The sequence below is a fragment of the Pleurodeles waltl genome, chromosome 12 (assembly GCF_031143425.1).
Source record: "Pleurodeles waltl isolate 20211129_DDA chromosome 12, aPleWal1.hap1.20221129, whole genome shotgun sequence".
Classification (NCBI taxonomy): domain Eukaryota; kingdom Metazoa; phylum Chordata; class Amphibia; order Caudata; family Salamandridae; genus Pleurodeles; species Pleurodeles waltl.
In genome coordinates, this window is record NC_090451.1 from 395694146 (window position 1) to 395716824 (window position 22679).

The following is a 22679-nucleotide window of genomic DNA, read 5'->3' on the forward strand; positions in this document are numbered from 1 at the left end:
GGGATGTTGTGATGGAAGGCTGAGTATAGATGTTATCATAATAAAAAAGGGGTCTGATACGAGCAAATAGAGGATTGTGCTGGTGTTTTTTATGAACAAGGAGTTTGTGTCTGGATGGATGAATGTGGCTTAGTGTTGTGTGGGTGATGTGTGGATGTGTTAGTGGTAATGGAATTGTGTTTGGTGTGAGAATGAAGGTGTCTTAAGGTTATAGTTGTGGTGGATATATGTATAGGTGTGGGATGTGGGGTTTTGTGCTTTGTTGAGACATTGAAATTTCTATGAGGTTTGTTTGTGGCGCATGAGTTGAAGGCCTTTATTGATGTTGTGTTTGGATGTTGGAGGATGAGGAAGGAGTACTGAAAAATGGAAAATTGGGCAGTATTTCCTGCCCTAGACCCGACCTTGCACGAACAGGCTCAAACAGGCAACTGCCTTTTATCATCTCCAACCTTTGCCTTGAGGCCCGGACTGAGATGCCCAGAGCCCTAGGCTTAAGTATCCCTTTTGGCCAACGCAACCCTAGTCCTTACCAATCAGAATCATAACCCTAAACCCAAGAGCCAATAGGAAACCTGGCCTGATTAACCAATCACAACCCCAGCCCTGACAGCCAATCACAATGGGAACCATAAAAACCTTTAAACCAATAGAAACCCTAGCCCTAGTACCAGGCACAACCCTAGCCCTGACAGCCAATCACAACATGAACCCTAGAAATGTGAGACCAATAAGAACCCTAGCCTTGGTACCAAGCACAACCCCAGCCCTGACAGCCAATCACAACAGGAATGCTGGAAACATGAGACCAATAAGAACCCTAGTCCTAGTACCAAGCACAACCCTAGCCCTGACAGCTAATCACAGCAGGAACCCTAGAAACCTGAGACCAATAAGAAACCTGGCCCTAGAACCAATCAGAACACATACTGTATCCCTTAAGGCAATATAAATACTAATCCCCAGCAACCAATCACAACAACATATGACACAGCCAATAGAAACGTATAAAAGGGCCAAGTTACCTTAAGCCCAAGCCCCTGTGGAAGGGAGGAGAGAGGTAGTCCTCTATTCACAATCTCCTTTGATATAACAGGCAGAATCCACACTTCCAATCTAGCAGAGTCTAGTTTCAAGGTAAGTGACAGGTGAGAAAGCACTGAAATACTGCTTGTCGCGCGCTCAAGTATATGGCTTTCTTCAGGCAAAAACAAGTAGTGTATACATTTTCCAAACACAGTTTAAATCACAGAGCAGATTAAGCAGTCTCCTAAACACACTCTAGTTAGTCACTGAGGTGTATGTAGCCTTGGGTAAAAAAATAGGGTTGGGGGAGCTGGAGGCAGTCTATGTGAAAAACTAGGAGGGAAATTTCAAACAGTCACGGTTGAAAAAAAAACAACAGTCTAAAAGCACCAAGTTTGCTGAAACACAGGTAGCTTAATAAACACAGGCAGGGTTAGGAAGAATACACATTTTAACAAATAACAAGAATACACAGAACGTCTGCACTCTTACCAGTTCTCCTAAGACTCTGGCTCACTGAGCTGTATTAGGGTGCAGGCAAAGCTGGACTCACAAAGTGGAGGTGGCTGTCTTGGGATTCCCTCCACAAACTTAAAGGCCGACAGCAGGTATAAAGAGAGGGCTCAGGTTGTCTGGGAGCTAGGGAGCCAATCACCAGGCCCAAGCCCCTGTGTAAGGGAGTTGCTTCTCTATTCAGGATCTCCTTGGATACAGACTGGCAGAATCCACACTTCCAAGCTAGCAGAGTCTATTTTCCAGGTTAGAGACAGATTAGAAAGCAGCGAAGCACTGCTTGTCGGGCACTCAAATATATGGCTTTTTCTAGGCAAAAACAAGTGTTGCATACACTTTGCAAACACAGCTTAAATCACAGAGCAGATTAATCACCCCCCAAAACACACTGGGGCATATTTATACTCTGTTTGCGCCGGAATTGCGTCGGTTTTTTTGACGCAATTCCGACGCAAAACTAACTCCATATTTATACTTTGGCGTTAGACGCGTCTAGCGCCAAAGTCCATGGAGTTAGCGTCATTTTTTAGCGTGGACACCTACTTTGCGTTAATGATATGCAAGGTAGGCGTTCCCGTTTAAAAAATGGACTCCGAGGCATGTGCGCCGTATTTACACTCCCTGGCAAAACTCACGCCCGGGAGTGGGCGGGTCAAAAAAAATGACGTACGGCCGCTTTTGCGCCGTTTTTTAGCGCCTGGTCAGGGCAGGCGTTAAGGGACCTGTGGGCTCGGAAGGAGCCCAGAGGTGCCCTCCCATGCCCCCAGGGACCCCCCCTGTCACCCTTGCCCACCCCAGGAGGACGACTAAGGATGGAGGGACCCATCCCAGGGACATTAAGGTAAGTTCAGGTAAGTGTTTTTTTTTTTTTTTTGTGGCATACGGGGGCCTGATTTGTGCCCCCCTACATGCCACTATGCCCAATGACCATGCCCAGGGGAGCATGGCCATTGGGCAAGAGGGCATGACTCCTGTGTTTGCTAAGACAGGAGTCATTTCTATGGGGGTTGGGAGTCGAAAAAAATGGCGCAAATCGGGTTGAGGCGAAAAATTTGCCTCAGCCTGACTTGCCCCATTTTTTGGCGCCCAAGCTCCATATCCCCCTACGCCGGCGCTGCCTGGTGTACGTTGTTTTTTTTCACGCACACCAGGCAGCGCCGGAGGCTAACGCCGGCTAACGTCATTGAATAAATACGGCGCCCGCATGGCGCTTCAGAATGGCGTTAGCCGGCGCTAATTTTTTTGACGCAAAACTGCATTAGCGCAGTTTTGCCTCAAAAAGTATAAATATGGCCCACTCTATTTAGTCAATTAGATGTATGTAGGCTTGTGTAAAAAAAAAAGGGGTGGAGGGCTTGATGCAGGTGAAAGAAAACAGCGGTTTAAAAGCAGAACGTTCTCTGAAACACAGGGAGCCCAATATACAGAGGCTTGTGTAAAAAGAGACACTTTTTAACAAATAACAAGAATACACAGAAAGTCTGGATTTTTTATCAGTTCTCCTAAGACTTTGGCTCACTGGGCTGTATTAGAGCCCAGGTAAAGCTGGGCTCACATAATGGAGGTGACTATCTTGGGGTTTCCTCCACAAATGTAAAGGCCTACTGCAGGTGTGAGGGGAACCTCCAATGTCAGAACTACTTGTGACGTAGGGAACAAATCAGCCTGCAATGGTAATTTGGTAGGAACAGTCAGTTCAGGAAAGTCTAAGGCAAAGATGTTAGTGGATCAGCATTTCTCTACATTTACTAATGTAGCTACTGACATAGATTAACTTTGCTTGTGCTAAGTATATTTGTCCACCTGACTTGTCATTTGAATCAAATTTGATAGGTGAAATCACTAATCATCCCTTGTTATTGTGTTTCAGGGTCTTTCACTGTGTCATCTTAATTTGAACATTTTTTTTTTTTATTTAGACCATTAAAATTCAGAATAACAATCATACATAATAATAAAATTTGGGCCATTGAAATTCAAAATAACAATCATACATAGTAATAATAAAACCCTATACCTGGCATTCAGATAAATATCGATAGTGTGTTCCTTAAAACTAAGGCCATGATCATACTTAAAATACAATAAAAGAATCGTACAATGCGATAAGAGAACTTAATTAAAAGACTTGTGTCCATCATGCAGATATATACAGTTAGTACCTTCCATGAAACTATAACCAGTATCATGGCCAATTTATGAGCTGATGTATTTCTTGTCATATCTAAAATATTTTATAAAATGCCGTGGCATTTAGGCTAAAAATTCATCTCTATAAACTTATAGGGCCTCAACTTCTTATATGGGAGGCCTAGAGCTCCTAAAAAGTTCCTAAAAAGACCACATGAAGGTTAAATAAGATTCATATCAATATCGGAATACATAACACATCTAAAAATTAAAAAACAGGAATAAATATATCTTATTAAAACCCCCCTCTGTAAACAAGAAAAGTGCCTAGCCGACTTGGGGACCCGTGGCTAAGATAACCCTACGATGGATAGACCAAGCTTTGGACAGATATTTGGTGACTGAGCTAACTACCAGTGTAGATGTATCATATTTGCATATTCTGATGGCGTTAGCTCGGTCCTGCAGTAGTAAGTTTTTGCACAGAGGAATGATCCACCTCCCTCTGGGGATCTTGTATAGGGGGCAGAAAAACAACATGTGTTCAATTGTTTCCTTGCAGTGGTGACAGAGTATACATCTGTCAGTCAAGGAGTTGCTTAATGACCAATGAGCCGTGTAGCTATTAATAGGCAAGGTGCTGTATCTTAGCTGAAGAAATAAGGCCCGGGCACGGACAGGCATAGGGAGGTCCATGAAGTTCTCGGGCCGGGGTTCATGTTTGAATTGGAGGAATTCTATTGTTAGCCTACCCGCCCTGTTACGATGGAAAAGATCTTCATTGGTTTTCTCCCAATATCTCCTTTTGACAAGTTGCCTAGCGTTAGCATGGATCAGTTCAGGGTATTTCCAATAGTGGGGAAATCCTAGTTTATCCCAGGCAGATTTCATCTCCTTCAGCCAAAGGAATTTTTTAAATCCCTGTGGAGATGCTATAAGTTCTCTTGTCGCCACCCTGAATGGTTCAAGTTCGTCAGTTTTCCATAGACGGATCCAGTAAGAGAGTGGTCTCAGACCCGCTGTGGTTTTAATACTATTTAATCCTAGGTCGAGCCTGAGAGTGGTCATTGGTGTGCCCTTCCCTAACCTGGAAACATGTCTGAGGAAATGATTTTCTTTAGTTTCTAGAGTGTCCAATTTTCTGTGGGAACCCCAAAGTTCCGCTCCTTACAGGGCCGCCGCACGGATTTGGACTCGGCGATTGAATTCAGGAGGGGACTTGCTGCCATTCTATACTTGCGTACTAGAGCCCCACCTCTTTGACTTATAATAAGTGCCCCTTTATCAATAGCTGCCTCCCAATTACCTCTGTCCATTAGCCTGATACCTAGGTAATCAAACTCTTCCACTTTTTCCAACGGGATTGAATTCATTACTTTTCTTGCACAAGGTCATTTCCTTGAGTTGCTGTATATCACAAGTTTTGTTTTCTTGACATTGACATCCAGCCCATAATCAATGCAAAAGACACAGAATTGATTGACCAGATTTTGAATTCCCATTGGTGATTTAGCTAGCAAGATTGTGTCGTCCGCATATAGCAGACATAGAGGGTCATTCTGACCCTGGCGTCCGGTGGCCGCCAGGGCCACCGACCACGGGAGCACCGCCAACAGGCTGGCGGTGCTCCAATGAGCATTCTGACCGCGGCGGTTCAGCCGCGGTCAGAAGCGGAAAGTCAGCGGTCTCCCGCTGACTTTCCGCTGCTCTTTGGAATCCTCCATGGCTGCGGAGCGCGCTCCGCAGCCATGAGGATTCTGACCCCCCCTACTGCCATCCAGTTCATGGCGGGAAAGCCGCCATGAACAGGATGGCGGTAGGGGGGGTCGCGGGGCCCCTGGGGGCCCCTGCCGTGCCCATGCCAATGGCATGGGCACGGCAGGGGCCCCCGTAAGAGGGCCCCGAAAAGTATTTCAGTGTCTGCCTTGCAGACACTGAAATACGCGACGGGTGCCACTGCACCCGTCGCACCTTCCCACTCCGCCGGCTCGATTACGAGCCGGCATCCTCGTGGGAAGGTCGTTTTCCCCTGGGCTGGCGGGCGGTTTTACTGGAACCGCCCGCCAGCCCAGGGGAAAACTCGTAATACCCGCCGCGGTCTTTTGACCGCGGCGCGGTAATTTGGAGGGCGGGATCCTGGCGGGCGGCCTCCGCCGCCCGCCAGGGTCATAATGAGGCCCATAGTATTTTCTTTCCAGCCGGTTTGGGCGAATCGTTTATACAATTTCCTAAATATTGGATACAGTTGTTTATGTATAGCAAAAGAAGAGTGGGGGCTAGGACACAGCCCTGTCTAACTCCTCTTTTGATGGCTATAGGGTCTGTCAGCTCGCCATCCTTACCGCATCTTATTTGTGCATAAGTGTTCTCATGCAGTCGGACAATGAGTTTCAAGAGGCCAGTTAGGACGCCCATATTGGATAGTGTTAACCATAGCATATTCCTGGGGATCAAGTCAAATGCGGCTCTAAGGTCAATGAAGACCACATACAGATTTCCCCCCTCAGGTCCACATTCTTCCATTTAATTGCCAGGAATCTCAGGGCTTGATCTATGGTTCTGACTGCGGGTCCGAACCCCGCCTGTAAATCAGATATGGCCTCAGACTCCGAAATCCATTCATCAAGATGAAACAGAAGTTGATTTGCATAGATTTTTTGCGAGTTATCAAGTAGACATATCAGTCGATTATTGGCAGGGTTATTGGGACTACCTTTTTTGAAGATGGGAACTATCTCGGGCCCTTTCCAGGACGATGGTGCTCTTGCTGCAACTGCATTACAGATTAGGTTTAGATAAGGTTCAATTCAATGAAACAATTGCAGCTCTAATTTCAGCTGGGGTAAATTGAATCTGGGTGGCCCCATGGATTATGGATTATGGATTATGGAATCATCAGGGGTCCTAAAAAATACTTCGGATGGGCCTTCGTATAGTCGAACAAAGTGCTCAGCCTACACTGCAGAGAGGATTGAAGTGCCGGGCAAAGAAGCGGAATCTCTACAATCATGGTGTTATTGCAGCTGGGGTGGGAGGCGTAGGTGTGGGCCAAGTGCAACTCACTGGAGTTGTGTGGCCAGAAAGACCATATGGACCAGGCTGCTCCAAATCATCCGGACTTGCAGGAGTGGAGTTCTCACTGAAGGCTTGATTCTGGTCTGGAGTGGAGGTGTCTTGATTGCCAGACAGTGAAATACTGGCCTGGCGGGTTGAAAATGAGAAGAAATCATACAATATGAAATTATAATCTAGTTTGTACATCATATATGTCTACAAATGGCGCAACCTAAAAATTTAAAATCAGACTGACAGAATGATTAGGCCTTTGTGTGAATTTCATTGTTTTACACATGCAGGCTCACACATGCAAACTCCAGTGATGATGATGTGAGATGTTCTGAAATACAAAATGTTATTTCAGTAATTGTACATTACATGTACCAGACATTCAAACCAACACAGTGGTGAGTAGATTTGAGTGCTGGAGCCTTTCAGGGCCTAGAACGCTGTGAAACATTAGACAAACTGTGGTTCAACTTAATGGTAAAACTGGCATTGGTCATTGTATGGACAGTGCAAAGCAAATTTTGTGTGGATACTACTTCTATTCCACAGGCCACATCATGTGGTATAAAATCTTGGATTGAACAGCCTATGAATTATGTGAGTATTTACATCACTTCAATGTAGCTATGAGCAGGTGTCAACATGCTTGAGGTACGCAACAAGTGACATTTTCATTCACAGTGTGACATGGTGACTGTCAAACGCACATGATATGAGAATGGTGCACCTATGGAAGTAAAGAAAGATAGAGCAACATTATATTGCACTATTGTTTTGCAGATACAAAAACAGGGCATCATGGTAGTTGTAGTCATCTGTTGACACCATAGCCAATAGTTGTTAAAAAGTGGGTTACACATCTCTATTTCAATAACTATAGTGGAGATTAAAAGACATTTACAACATGCACACATATGGGTAGGATGTGAATAGGTGAAAGTACCACTTATAAGTAGTACATTTTCCTGTGTAAATTGATGGCATTTAGCACCTGTTTTTGGGAGAACAACAACATACATTGACAGAAAGCAAGGGTCTAAGCAAATGTAGGGGATGACCCATGGAGAACAACACACAATATAACTGAACATATAGCACATTGTTAAAAAGGGAGATGAAAACATGATACTAGTAATTGTCGTGAAACAAGATATTTTGTGGAGTCACGTATAGGTTCATCTGTTTTAATAAGGGTGTTGGACCATTCTAAACATCTAAGTTTAAGGCAAAAACTCAATTTGTGATTAGTGAAACATTGCTAAATTTAGCTTACCAGTCTCCACTCCACTAGGGATCCCTGGCAAGCCTTCAGGATGCAGGATCTGCAAGGCCTTCTCCTCCCTGGGAAAGAGTTATAATGGGGGCATGGGAGAACCACCACAAGTTCTCTGAGCCTTCAGGTGATGCTTGGAAGAAAGAGAATGCCCTTTACACTACAGGACATTCCACCTCTTCCTAATCTCCTCCCGTGTGTGCAGTTTGTTTGATATAGCTTTCACTCTGTTCACTATTCTGGTCCACATTTGCCTTTTCTGAAATATGGTTGCGTTTTGTACTTGTGCTCCAAACAATTGAGGTTCTACTCTAATTATCTCATCCACCATGACAGACAACTCTCCCTCTGTGAAGCATGGATTTCTCCTCCCTGCCATAGTGAATAACTGTGAAAAGAACTAGTGTCCAAAAAGATTAAGGATAATCCACAAAAGTAATATTCACAAAAACACAGAAGGAGAGAAACACAGAAAAAAACCTGGCTCCTGTGTGGCAATACCTGCATCCAAATGGTCTGCTGCAATGTAATGGCAAAGCATGATGGTCTGAAATGGAGTGTGTTTTTTTAAAGTGTGTTTTTCAAGTATTCACAATTGTCCAGTATACAACAGGTGTGGGCTGCTAGCATCCAACCAATGGCCACAGCCATAGTATTATACTGAACGGGTTCCACGATGGACTCCTGCCATCATGGGCCTGCTGCTGGTACACCATCAGCAAGCTTTGAGGGATCCCGTCATCAAGACAACGACTGTGGCATATTCATCAGCATTGGAGTCCGCTGCATCAGCTGCAGGATGCAGGGGACGTGATGGAGTTCACTCTGTCATGGAGATGTCCGGCACAGCAGGCGGAACACTGTTGACTTGGCGGTCTTTTCGGGTCTGCCTCTGATGCAGCTTGGTGGTAACACCATCAAGATCTAAATCAGGCCCTAAGTCAGAAGGAACAATTTTTGACTCGGATATGGTTGTTGTATCTGATCTGCATTCAATCATAGCCAGTTTCAAATTGTGCCTAGGTCCTGGTCTACCAAGACCATTGACTATCATTGGAACTTTGATCTTCTTGGTGCTATACCTACATCAAACCTTAAAAATTCCCATCTACAGTTCCCCTTACTGCATTTTGGAGTTTGTGTTATAAAATATTACTCTATTTTTCATCAGTTTGAGTTTTTTGCACGTTTTCACTTTATTACTGTTTTGGCACTGCATAAATACTTTACACATTGCCCTAAATTAAACTTGTTTGCTCTGTGCCACAGCTTGCACGGGGTACGTTCATGTTCATTGAGTGACTTTGAGGGTTCACCCTGACATCGATTGTGAGTATTCCTTGAGGTGAGTAGTCATCCACCCCAAATATTAATCCAATTTCCTACAAATATAAATCATCAAGTTTGGGTCTGCTATTAAATGATACCACATAGTCCTCAATAATGTTCCTTTTTTTTATCATAACTGGAGACTCTTGACTCAGTTTTCAATTAGCACTTGTGATTTTCACCCATTGCTTCAAAACTATCAAATGACTGACTCTTCTTGCTTCCTCAGTTTTCAAAAACAGATTGCATTATCATCCTTGTGGTGCTGCAGCACTAGAGAATCGTAGTTGGCAGCAACCAATTGTGGCATTCTTCTCACAATAGAGAACAGCACAACATTTATCAGCCAATCAAGCAGGTGGTAAAGTGTTCCACCCCTAGTGACTTCAGAAAGGAGTTATAGACTGTACTTTAGGCCTATGGTTATGTGGGTGAAAGAAATAGGCTGAAAGAGCTAGTTTGATCTCCTTCTTGAACTGGATAATCACCCTTATATTGTTATTGTTTTGTGTGTTGTAGGGTACTGGGCAGCCCTCCAACCCTCCTCTTCAGATCCCATGCACTCATCTCTACAAGTATAAATGTGAGACACCGGCCTTGGGCTTACCTTGAACAAAATGATTCACTTATAGAGTAACTGCTATATGTTTTTAAACGCTCTAGTATATACAGCTAAACTTCACCACTCTCCTGCGTAAACAACCTAGGAAAAAACTTGATTATGATAGCATTTAAATAAAACCTTTCATATGTTACCATCTGTATCACTTGATAAATGTAGCTTTCTCTTCCCACCTTGATCGATCTATTACAACATGTTAGCAGTGGGCAACTGAATGTTAGGCACCACTGATGGTACTTGAGGAACATTGCACTGTGTTTTTCTTCCCACCTTTATCAATATCATAACATGTTTAGCAGTAGGCCACCTACTGCTATGCATCATTAATAGGTGAGAACTAGTATTAAAAACCAACACATGATTTTTCCATGTGGTAGTCCACACTATATAACAAAGTCTTAATAATATATGCACATTGTTTTGCAGCTTTGAAAAGAAAACAGGCCTGCGCGCCACAAGGGTTGAAACATATGTTGGCTTGTTGATATATGATCAAAGAATAAATGGATACTTCAAGCAATATTGTTGTTGCAATTTATTGACTGTCTAATTATGTCTAACATGTTTACATATGTTCTTTTGCTGTGTGTATAAAAGACATGACAATGTAAATTATAAGGTGCCAGCATCTCCAGTCTAAACTTACTCAAGTAACCTTTGACCAATTGTATATTAAACATCTGTGTGAAAAAAAATCTCTTCTGCATGCTCACCCTAATTTTTGCTGTCCAGTGTATGTGCTCTGACCCCTAAAACATGTAGAAATTGACTAATCTCTGATTGGTTTATGTAACATTTTTTAATCGGCCATTATATATGATACGAAAATACACCCATGGTGTGAAAAGTTAAATGTTGCCTGTGGACTGCAGCACTTATTGTGTCATCCTCTAGTGTGACAAAGGAAACTTGGCTTTCGGCCTATTGTAGCCTGACCACTGCAGTGTAAGAACTACAGTGTGTCCTATTAAAATAACCTTTCTTAACAGGTAAAAACCTCCCTTTTATATATCAGTAAGTCAGCTCTATGTAAGTCTTGTAACCCACAAAAGAGGGTGCATGGAATTTACAAGTGGGACACATAGAAAATCACAGTGTCCTTACAGTGACATGGATCTAAACGCTAATTTCACTATGTCAGGCTGCCCTATGTAGAAATCGAGAGTACAGATTAAAACACTACATCTGCTATCTCAGGAATTGGGCAAGCTAGAAAAATATATAAAACACTTTTTATAGTACGTATTAATTAAATATCCTATTCAATGATGAATTTGGGTTTTTGAATAAATAATAAGGAAAAGTAACTTTTAGAAGGTTATCCTTTACCTACCTGAACTGTCAGAAGGGTAATTGGCAAAAGACTCTGCAAGCTCCTAGCCAGTGTTGAACCCTGGGAATAAGTGTTAAAGAGATGTAAAATGCCATTGACTTGCAACCAAAAGGCTGACATGAAAGGGCAGAGATGACTGTTCAGAACTCCAGGGAATATGTCAGAGTGAGGGTTGGGGAGCATCCTGTTGGCACCGCACTGTCAAATTATGCTTGATAGTTTTGTTGGACCACATATAACTCTTAGGGTGCACTTTTTGTGTATCCCCTGTCTAGTTTCTGAATGACCTTACTTTTGTCCAACCAGAATTCTGCATTGTGTTTTTTGGGGGTACAGTGCCTCCTTCACAGTGGATTTTAGTGTTAGATGTGGGAGGACACTGCTGACACTCCCACACAGACACCTAGCCGTCAGAGCCCAAGCTTAGTGCAGCCGAAGGCTTTCACCAAAATACCCTAGCACTTGTTTTTTGGCTTTGTTTGCAGTAAGGCAAACAGAAACTACTGCAAAAGTTGATTGGTGAGGGCTTGATAATCTGTACTGCATTAGTCAGAGGTGAACTAGGAGTGTCTCAGGGTATCACCCACCCACAGGATGGTGAACTCTACAAATATGGACCATCACCCAGCCTTCCTCATAACATGGCTGAATTTGAGGAAGGATACCATGGGAGAAGGACCTGAGGAGGTTAAACCCCCTTCCATTTGAAGTCCAACAACAGAATGAGCTCCATGGATCATAAGGCTTATCTCCAGGATGGCTTCAGGAGCATATAAAAGCTGAAGAGAACATTCCTTTGAAGAATCCCAGCTGAACAATGGAACAGGACCTGAGTTTGCTTTTTGCCTGTGCAGGACGCACTGAGAGCCTATAAGTGCTCCCTGTGACGTGCAGGGGCCTTGGACATGTACTACTGCGGTTATATGGGCAAAATTAGGAGTTTTCAATTTTTTTTAAAAACATGTTATTTTAGAGTTGGTGTTGAGATGAACCTCAGGTTTGTCCCAAAGGAGAATATTTTTTTTATTTTTTTTAAATAATTCATTTTTTTATTTTTTTTTATCAAGATCCAACGAAAATAACAGAGGAAAAAAAGATTACAATTCCATACTATTTCTCTTAAACACATTCTCCCCGAGGAATTTCTAATAGGACTGCTCCAGCTACAAACAATCGGGGTAAATGACTGGGAGAAAAAGGGGAGAGAAGAGAGCCCCTCTTCTTTTTACGCATAATTATATACCCTTAGCTAGAAAATTAATCCCCCCAAATCCATGAAAACTTTTTGCTGCTGCCCACTCTCCTGGCATACCTCATTCCTCGATTTCTGACCTGTAGCATTTTACTCAACCATTGTTGAGGGGCGGGAGTTAGATTGGAATGCCAATTTCTTAATAGAAGAGATCTGGCAACCGCAGTGTCTATAAAAACTAACTTTTCCCACCGAGGATGGAGCCTTGCCCCAGGGTCGTAGCCCACGCCCATCAACCAAACCGTAGGGATTATAGAGATTTGAGCAATAGTTGTTAATATCTTAAACAGTCCATCCCAGATATCCTGAATTAGGCGACATGTACCGATCACATGTATCCAGCCCACCACCCCTATTGCCTTACAACAAAAACAGAGATCAGGGCAACTGGGCATAACTCGGGACAAGGCTTGTGAGATACGATATAATAGCCATTTACTAAAAAATATAATGCAATGCCAATTTGCACCTCTGAGAACTGAACATTTTAAATAATTAATCTTTTCCCAGCACTCCCTTGAGAGGTCAAGATCCTCTTGACGAGCCCATTTCCTCACCGCCTTTGCCCAGAGATCAGTCTTATTCTGTTCAAGAATCAGCCTTCTCCATGCCCCCGCACGCCTTGTCCCAGAGGGGGTCACCAGTTCAGAAACTACCACCTGCATAATAGTTGAATCGATATCCAGATCTCTCAAACCATGTAGCATGATACTACAAGAGCCTCCCAGAAGGGAATCATTTTGAACAGCCGACAGAATATTTGAATCATTAATACGAAAATTCCCGATTTTACTAAATCCTGCAGACTCCAATCTCCTTACTGTCTCAGAATCGAGCTGAAGACCCGAGCGCAACACAATGGCCCTCATTACGACCTTGACTGCCAATGCAACCGCACTCCCGCCGCGGTCATTTTGAGATTCCCGCTCGGCCGGCAGGCAGAAACCTGGTTTACGGCTGCAACACAGGAGCCGGCTCCTAATGGAGCCAGCGGTGTTGCGGCTGTGCGATGGGTGCAGTTCCACCTGTCGCGCTTTTCACTGTCTGCATAGCAGACAGTGAAAAGCTGCACGGGGCCGTGTCAGGGGCCCCCAGGGGCCCTGTCAGAGTCACTAGATCCTCGGGGTCTGTGCACGTTCCCAACACTTCCACCACAAGACAGCTCCAACACTCTGATTAGATTTATCACAGAGTCTAAGAGAGTCCAAGTGGGGAAAAGGGGATTAGGACGGGAACAGCTGGGAAGGAGACCTGTAGGAAGCAAAAGGTTAAAACTCAACATCAAAATTACATCTCATGAAATCAGTACCATGCTACAACTCTAAGCTTTGTCTTTTCCGAAAAAACATGAACAAACCTAGAATAGTCCTAAAACTGACTAGGATTTAGATGACCGAATGCCTGAGGAGGAAACAGGAAAACTTCAATAGGACTTTCAGATTCGAGTACTTTCTTTAGCATGAGAATCAGGAAACACTCTGAGCAATTTCTAAAGAACCATATGAATCTCCTTTTAAGAATATATATCAGGAACACACAGCATTACCTCTAGAACTCTGGTATTGTTGTGTTCATCTCAGAAAAAACATTGGGAAGTGAACTGCGCACATTGCAGATTTTTATATGAGTATTAAACACCATAAAGGATTGTGCATCATGAAATCACACAATGTAGATTCAAGGAATAAATCACGCAACGTGTCAACTTGAAATGCTACCAAGAAACTGTCTTAGAATAGTAGCGCACAGTAATTTACATTATTTATACATGAGGAAAGAATTTGCCGTCTTGCCGATTCAAATGCCACCATACAAATGCCAAGAAACGGTAGTACACAATGAACAACATGAAAAGCACTCAGGGAAAGAATTGCGCCTCTTGCCACCATGCAAATGCCAAGAAATGGTAGCGCACAATGAATGACATGAAAAAACACTCAAGGAAAGAATCGCGCGTGTTGCCGATTCAATTGCCACCATGTAAATGCCAGAAAATGGTAGCGCGCAATGAACAACAAAGTTAAATGCTCATGAAACGAGTTGCACGTCTTGCCAACTCGTAAAACATCATGTAAATGTCAAGAAATATCAGCGCGCAATGAACAACAAAGTAATAACGAAGTCAAATCTTTATGGAATAAATTGCGCGTCCTCCCTATTTGCAAACCACCATACAAATGTCAAAAAATTGCAGCACATAAGTAATCTGTTATTCATTTAAGAATTAAAATCAAGAATATGAAAATTCTCAATTACGGTGTTGGGAAATGTCCAAACACCGTCTTACCACCTGGAAACAGTGATCACCAATGAGAGATGAGCGCAGAAGACTGGAAAATCCAAATAGGCTGCCGGGACAGGAGCTTAGGAAGAAGCTGCTGCTCTGCACCGAGACCTCTGAATAGTGAGCACTGGAAGTTGGGCTGACTCTCTTTTATAGAGTCTTGGCCCAGCCTAGAACCACGCACAGGCATGTTGCAGGGAAAGTCTCTAGAAGGCCCTGGAAGGGGACCACACCCTAACACACTCTGAATGTCTGCAGCAATACATTGCAAATGTACAGTATTTATAAGCACCTTAAAAATGAATCTTTTGGATGGAATTCTGCAATGCAAAAGGTTAAACAATAACATATCATCACAATGCATAAATTACATTATCTTGTGAGTGTTGGGTTTTTGCATTCTAGATGCCCGTAGAGCGCGCACTGTCCTGGTGTTGACAGGCCCTGCGACTCCCCGTACCGTCAGCCTTTTCCTGGCGGTTCAAATCGCCAGGAAAAGGCTGGCGGTAAGGGGACTCGTAATCCCCTGGGCAGCGCTGTAAAACCGGCGGGACTGAAGTGGCAGTAAACCGCCGGTACTGGCGGTGCGACCATGGCGCTTTCGCCACGGTCGTAATACTAGGGATTTCACTGCCAGCCTGCTGGTGGTGAAATCCGCCACAACAACCCTGGCGGTCCAAGACCGCCAGAGTTGTAATGAGGGCCAAAATGTGTGAGGGGAGTAAGAAGATGCAAATATGGGATTGAATATCGTCTAAAAAGATCCGATTTCTTTTTAAACAACCATTTAAGAACCTTATATCGAACTTTTTGTGGAGATTTCGCCAATAGTGCAGGATTCGGAATATCGTGTTCTTTGCAGACTAAGTCGCGAAAATCTGTGATGGGTGGGCCACCCGTAATTTGATTAACTTTAAAATGAGTGAAATAATGTGCAAAAAAAGCGAAATAGTAATCCTTAAAATTTGGTAATGCCAAACCTCCTTTTTCTCTATCAGCATATACTGTACTTAAAGCAACCCGTGCCTTGTGGTTTTGCCAAATAAATGAGCTGAACATAGACTTTATTTTCTTAAAAAATGAGGATGTTAATACACAGGGAATGGCCAAAAACAAAAAATTAAATAATGGTAATATAGACAATTCGTCCAAGGATAGAAAGTGGGGGGACCCCCACCGTGCCAGCAGGGCCTGGGTTTTCAAAAGTAAAGGGACATAATTGAGATCGTACAAATCTCCTATTTCGGATGAAAAATGAATCCCTAGATATCTAATATTTACACAATGCTTTAGTTCGGGGAGCATTTTAACAGAAGAAGAGCCAGAGAGAATAATATCAGTTTTACTCATATTAATCTTATTGCCCCCAATTTGCTGAAATTCAGTGAACGCTTTAAGAACCTCCTCCTGGGAGGATCGGTCTTCATCTAAAAACATAATAATATCATCAGAGTAGAGTTTGATCTTCCCCATTAACTTCAGCGGGGGATGAATCCGATTATTCTGTCTGATTTTAATTGCTAACGGTTCAATGAAGAGAGCAAAAAGAATAGGGGATATGGGACAACCTTGACGGGTCCCGCGCTGAACTTGAAGTTGACCAATACAGGCGGAGTTAATTATAATATTGGCCTGAGAACCTGATACAGCCTTTGAATTAGTGCAGAGATCTGGGACGGCACCTCATATCTGGATAGCATTTCAAACAGTGTGTCCCATGCGACTAAATCAAACGCTTTTTCCGCGTCTAATAAAAGAATGATGGCAGTAATTTTATTAGAAGCAAAATAGTCGAGAGCCTCAGCTAAACAATGCATGTTAGATGCAAGTTGCCGACCAGCAATAAACCCATTCTGATAATGGGTGCACCAGTTTAGTAACAACCCTATTGAGCCTGTTGGCCAGAAGTTTGGTGATGATTTTATAATCTGTATTTAACAAAGAGATTGGACGATATGCATTAGGACCTTCCTTGTCCTTGTTTTTTTTAGGAAAGCTGACCACATTCTCAGAATACCAAGAGTTGGGGATCGGCTCACCCTTCAGCAAACCATTAATTAAAGACAGAAAGTTATCTATAAATATATCGATGAAGCTATTGTAAAATTCAGCCGAGAAGCCATCAGGTCCACAGGCCTTCCCCATGGGGAGATTCTTAACAACCTCAAGAAGTTCCGGCTTTGTAAAAGGCTGCCGTAGAGCCTCACTATCTTCATCCGCAAGAGTAGGGATGTCTAAATTCCCCCAAAAATCCCTATTAGCCGAATGATCAATATCCTGGATTTCGTTATAAACTCGCCTATAGTGTTCTAACATAATTTTTTCCACATCTCTGGGGTCTGTATACCTAATCCCAGATATAGGACAACTCAATGCGTGTATCCTATTATTAGCAATTTGATCTCGAGCTTGCCAGTCCAAGAATTTACCTGTAAAATTACTCTCTTCATATGCTTTCTGTCTATTAGTCTGATATCCTATGTCGACCCTCTTGAGGAAACTTTCAGACAAAGCCCGTTTAGCTAATTCAAAAGAGGTTCTATTATTTTCCATGGGAGCCTGCACATAGATAGCCAAACTCCTCTGTACTGCTACTTCCAAAGCCCTAGCCTGCCGTCTTTGATAGGATTTATCTGCTGCCACCTTGGCAATTACTAAACCCCTGAAAAAGGCCTTAAATGCATCCCAGACCATGGCTGGAGTAGAAGATCCCCGATTACTTTCAAATAATTTATTAATTTCGACTTTGGAGACCTGTACCCAACCCTTCTCATGAAGAAGCTGCTGATTGAACACCCACCTCCTACGTTGGAGCGTAGAATGGTCTGGAGGAAGGGATATTTCCAAAGCTAGGGTGGCATGGTCGGATAAGTCAGAATGGCTCACTGACTGATTCTTAAAGCGCAATAATTTTGATATTAAAAAAAAGTCAATGCGAGAAGTGCTTTTGAACTGGCTGGAAACGCATGTGTACTTTCTCTCCTTTAGAGCACTTATTCTCCAAGGATCACGTAGCATCAACACTTTGATGTAGTCTTTAAAGATCTTAGCGACTTTGGGTTTGTGCTGTTTTTTACCTTTAACAGTAGAATCCAAAAATGGATTCTGCAAAAAATTGAAAATCCCCACCAATAATAATGTTGCCTGAAAGTTGCAGTAGGGATTGAAAGAGTTCCAGATAAGGCCCTGGATCATCTATCAGGGGTGCATAAAAACTGACAAAAATAAATCTCTCTTTGACAATTAGGCAATGTACCCAACACCATCGCCCAGCAGGGTCGGCAAGAAAGTCGAGTACCCGAGCTTCAAGATTCTTAGCTAAAGAAAACGCTACACCTCTATGAGCAGCTGGAGCTGGGGCGACAGCCTTAAAATCAGCCGAGCTTTTAAACATATTGAAGCCCATTACTTTTTTAACAGGGATATGAGTTTCTTGAAATAGGATAACAGAGGGGTACAGAGCATTTGCCCTATCCTCGATAACAGCCCTTTTTCTGTGATTGTTTAACACATTAGCATTCCAGGAAACTATTTTTAATGTGGAGTTTAACCTTGCCATTACCTTTTTACAAAGAATTGCCTAAATATTAAGTGATCAGGAACCTCCAAAAAGCGTGAGCCGAAGTCTGGATCAGATTACATTATCCGCACCAGAGACTTAGTAATTCTACATTGTAAATACCTATATTTTAGTCTGAAAATAAAGGATCTTGTAACCCTAGCCCCCTCCCCCGCCCCTCTCCCTACACCCCTACCCCACCCCTTGGGTGGCCGACACCTGGGGCCCTCGCGTCTGGGCGATCCGGGGCCACTCCCACCTCCTGACTCCCTTCTTCCCTAATCAGGTACCTTGACAAGGCACCCTAATGCCCTTGACTACAGAGAACTGGACAGTAAGTTCCATAATAATAAAGCTAAACGTGACGAAATCCTCCCTTCCCGGAGAAGTCTCAACCCTCTAAGTACCTGATGCATGCTCCTTCTTTCATACATATTTTGAATTTTAGTTCATGTTTTCCCCTCCCCGACCTCCCCTGCCCCTTGTGATCTATCAGAATTCTGAATTGAGTGCAAAAGAGTTTTAGCAGCTTCCACCGTGTGGATCAAATTAGAGTGTCCCTGAAAAAAAACTTTTAGTTTAGATTGTTGCAGGAGTCCAGCCAGAGCCCCGGCTTTTTGAAATGTGGGGATCATCCACTACAGTTCTCTTCTCCGGTGTGCACCAGCAACTGACATATCCGAAAAGATTTTAAAGGCGTAGTCGCCGGGGATCTGATAGATTTTACTCTTGATTGCTTGCTGTAAAATGCGTTCCTTAATACGGAAATCTGCAAAGTTGACGAGCACAGTTCGAGGATACTTTGCGTTGGATGGCTGTACTGCAGGGACCTGATGGGCCCGCATAATAGTGAGATCCAAATGTTTATCCTTTGGTTCTGAAAGAACATGCTGTAAAACAAGATCGGAGATTAAATCTATGAGAGTCTGACCATTTTCGCATCCTTCTGGGATACCCTTAAATCTCAGATTAGACCTACGTGAGCGGTTGTTCGCATCGACTAGCCGAGTCTGTAAATCTACAAGATCGGCTTGACAGTGAGTGACTGACGGATCCAAGGAAGAGCCTGAACCTTCCAAATCGGATACTCGTTGCTCTACTTCTTTATTGCGTGAATTAAGTTGCCGAATGTTGCCAGATATTAAGTTTAATTGTGACTCCGTTTTCTGATTTGCTTCTTCTTGGGAGATTTTCAGAGTCCTGAGCTCTGCTAGAATTTGAAGGAGCAAGTTTTCTGAGGAAGTGCCAATGCCTGTCTTGTCTCGATATTCCTGAGATGAATGCCAAGCTTGTGAGTTCCGCTGGTCTCGAATCTCCTGAGGGGGCTCGATTGTGCTGGTATTCCTAAGGGACCTCATCACAGTATTATTCCCAGCGATATGGGCAAGGCCACAGAGTACACTGGAGGAAGAACTGTCCACCTGGGAGGCAGAGATGGTGTTTTTAGTTGACAAGGAGACTACTTCTTTTGAGGCCCTCCCTCTCCCTCCACTAAACAAGGGATATAACTGTTTGGATGCAGAGCCTATGTCCTGGATTTTGCCGTCGTTAGACTCGGAATTCAAGCTGAGCGTTGAACAATCCCCAGGTGAGCAAGCTTTGTTAACCGCTCCTGAATGCAAGTCCGGGTCTGCATCGGAGACTGAGGATGGATCTGGCTCTCTGGCCACCTCTGAAGTAGAATCAGAGCTAAGATGCTGATTCGTCATATTAATATTTACAGGCGGGGAGCTGTGAGGCAGGATAGTACTATAAGAAGACTCAGTAATTAATGCAGCAGTGGTGCTAGGAGGTGAGTCAAGGTTTATATGGTTGTCGGAGGGAGTAGGCCGCTTAACTTTCATATTTGTGCTATCCTAACACCCTTTGAAGCAGGGCGACCTTTGCCCTGAGACTGATGCGGGAATTGACGCATTTTGTTTTTCTCTCTTTTTTTTTCCCTCCCCCTTTCCTCTCTCCTCTCTCCTCCCCCCCTCCTTTTCCTCTCTCTGGTCCTCCTTCCCAGAAAACTCAAATTTCTGGGTAAGAAAATACTTGACGTAGTCCAGATATGCCTAAAGACAAGATATCTTAAGCAGCCAAGTTAGTGACCTGTGGTAAATGGCTTAAGAGTACAATGTCTTCTGCTTGGAAAAAGTAACTAGAGTGCTGACAGCAATATCAGTGAGTAAAGTACTCTAATCTGCACGCAGCAATTGAGAAAGGCCAAGTAAGTTCCACCTAATTCAGATTCACCGGAGCAGTACCTGTCAGTAATTTCCTGACCAGAGATTTTGGGGGTCATTCTGACCGCGGCGGACGGCGGTCGCCGCCCGCCAAGCGGTTCCCGCCGAAAGACCGCTCCGCGGTCAAAAGACCGCGGCGGTCATTCTGGCTTTCCCACTGGGCCGGCGGGCGACCGCCGAAAGTCCGCCCGCCAGCCCAGCGGGAAACACCCTTCCCACGAGGACGCCGGCTCAGAATGGAGCCGGCGAAGTGGGAAGGTGCGACGGGTGCAGTTGCACCCGTCGCGAATTTCAGTGCCTGCAAAGCAGACACTGAAATTCTTCATGGGGCCCTCTTACGGGGGCCCCTGCAGTGCCCATGCCATTGGCATGGGCACTGCAGGGGCCCCCAGGGGCCCCGCGGCACCCCCTACCGCCATCCTGTTCCTGGCGGGAGAACCGCCAGGAACCGGATGGCGGTAGGGGGTGTCAGAATCCCCATGGCGGCGGAGTGCGCTCCGCCGCCATGGAGGATTCTCAAGGGCAGCGGGAAGTCGGCGGTACACCGCCGACTTTCCGTTTCTGTCCGCGGCTGAACCGCCGCGGTCAGAATGCCCAGCAGTGCACCGCCAGCCTGTTGGCGGTGCTACCGCCGACCTCGCCATGGCGGTAATTACCGCCAGGGTCAGAATGACCCCCTTAGTCTTCATAGAAGAGGGGGAAGGGGAGCCACCCAATACTTCGAGATTTTCCTGATTTGAAAGAAGACAGCCAAACATATAACACAGACGAGTCCTAGCAATCCCCTGCCTCACCTCCCTTCTCCTCTGCATTGATAAAGTCTGGTCAGATCCGGCCGAGATTCCTTTCGTGGAGACGAAATAGGATTTAAATATCGGAGGTCCTTTCTGCCTCCTCTGATCCGCCGGGTCCCGGGCTCAAGCGCAGTAAATCAGGCTGGGGGGGGGGAGTAGTGACTGGCATTTAACTAAGCATTCTGGGATGTGGGTGAGAACGCCGCAGCCCAGCGTGTCCGTGCTCAGACGTGCGTCCTCTCCTCCGAATCAACGGCTAGCCGCTGAGCATGACAGGAGCTCCTACCCGGCCTCGAGAAGAGTTTTCTACCAGAAAAATGACAGTGCTTCTTTTCATATTCGGGCATAGAAACTGTTTTGAACTTCCCTACATGTGGGCCACAGCACAGCCTATGTACCTTGCATATCAAACCTGCGCTCCATCACAATCAACCTCAAATTGCACCTGGTTCCCACTGACTACTTTTGGTGCTTTGCACTCTTTCGCTCTATGTACACATAATATTTGTCATTTTTGTGTCATGTTGCTTATTACATTTTGTTTCACTTTTTTAAATTAGAGTGGGATTTTATTGTTTTGTATTTTTGATTTTTTAACTGTTTTTGTACTTATAAATGCTTTACACATTGTATCTATGTTAAACATATGTGCTCTGTTCCATAGCTAACAGGGGGTGAGCTCAGGTTTACTGAAACATTTGACTGTACCGTTAGAGACTGTACAAATTAGAGATTTTATTGCTTGTGGTAGGCTAGAATACACCCCAAATAATATTTCACTCTCTCTTTTTCGCACTCTGCCAAATATATAAAAAAAATCCTACTCACTAAATTTCACATTGTTAAAAAAAATATATATATATTTTTTAGAGATTATGGGGGTCATTCTGACCCTGGCGGTAGACTACCGCCAGGCCAACGACCGCGGATGCACCGCCAACAGGCTGGCGGTGCATCCATGGGCATTCTGACCGCGGCGGTACCGCCGCGGTCAGAAACGGAAAACCGGCGGTGTCCCGCCGGTTTCCCGCTGCCCTGGGGAATCCTCCATGGCGGCGCTGCAGGCAGCGCCACCATGGGGATTCCGACCCCCTTACCGCCAGCCTGGCTCTGGCGGTTTTGACCGCCAGAACCTGGCTGGCGGTAACGGGTGTCGCGGGGTCCCTGGGGGCCCCTGCAGTGCCCATGCCACTGGCATGGGCACTGCAGGGGCCCCCTAACAGGGCCTCACCAAGATTTTCAGTGTCTGCCAAGCAGACACTGAAAATCGCGA